This window comes from Corvus brachyrhynchos, unplaced genomic scaffold (genome assembly GCF_000691975.1).
Source record: "Corvus brachyrhynchos isolate BGI_N302 unplaced genomic scaffold, ASM69197v1 scaffold62, whole genome shotgun sequence".
Taxonomy (NCBI): Eukaryota; Metazoa; Chordata; class Aves; order Passeriformes; family Corvidae; genus Corvus; species Corvus brachyrhynchos.
In genome coordinates this window covers 2741594-2742073 of record NW_008236629.1, presented here as the reverse complement: position 1 = coordinate 2742073, position 480 = coordinate 2741594, and positions in this window count along the sequence as shown.

Genomic DNA, 480 nt, shown 5'->3' with positions numbered 1-480 from the left:
GGGCCGCTCCTCCCCCGCGTACCTGCCGCGGGCCGGGGAGGCGGCAGCTGAGTCTATATAGCTGGTGGGTTATAATGGGGCTGTCCCCCGGGGGGGAGGACCATAAAAGAAACACGTTTCATTTACAAGTTTCCCCCAGCTGGCCCCCGACTTTAGTCCTTATTCCCTTTCTGGAGAGGGGGTGGGGGGAGATGGCTTCCCCCCTGCCCTCCCTTTTCATGTATCTACCCCAGGCCAAAATCTTTGCTTTCACTTCCAAATCCTCAAGCTTTCCCAGTTTAAAGGCAAGAGTCATGGGGGAAGGGGGGGTAGGAGATAAAAACTCTAACCCGCACAGTTTTCTACTTCTTTTTGGGCCATGGCATCCCTGATTATCCCTTTCCGCCTTATCATCTCCATTAAAAAAAAAAAAAAATTATTAATAATTGCTTTAGAAATCTACTTTGGAACAACCCTTTACCCCCCTCCCCTCGAATTAAA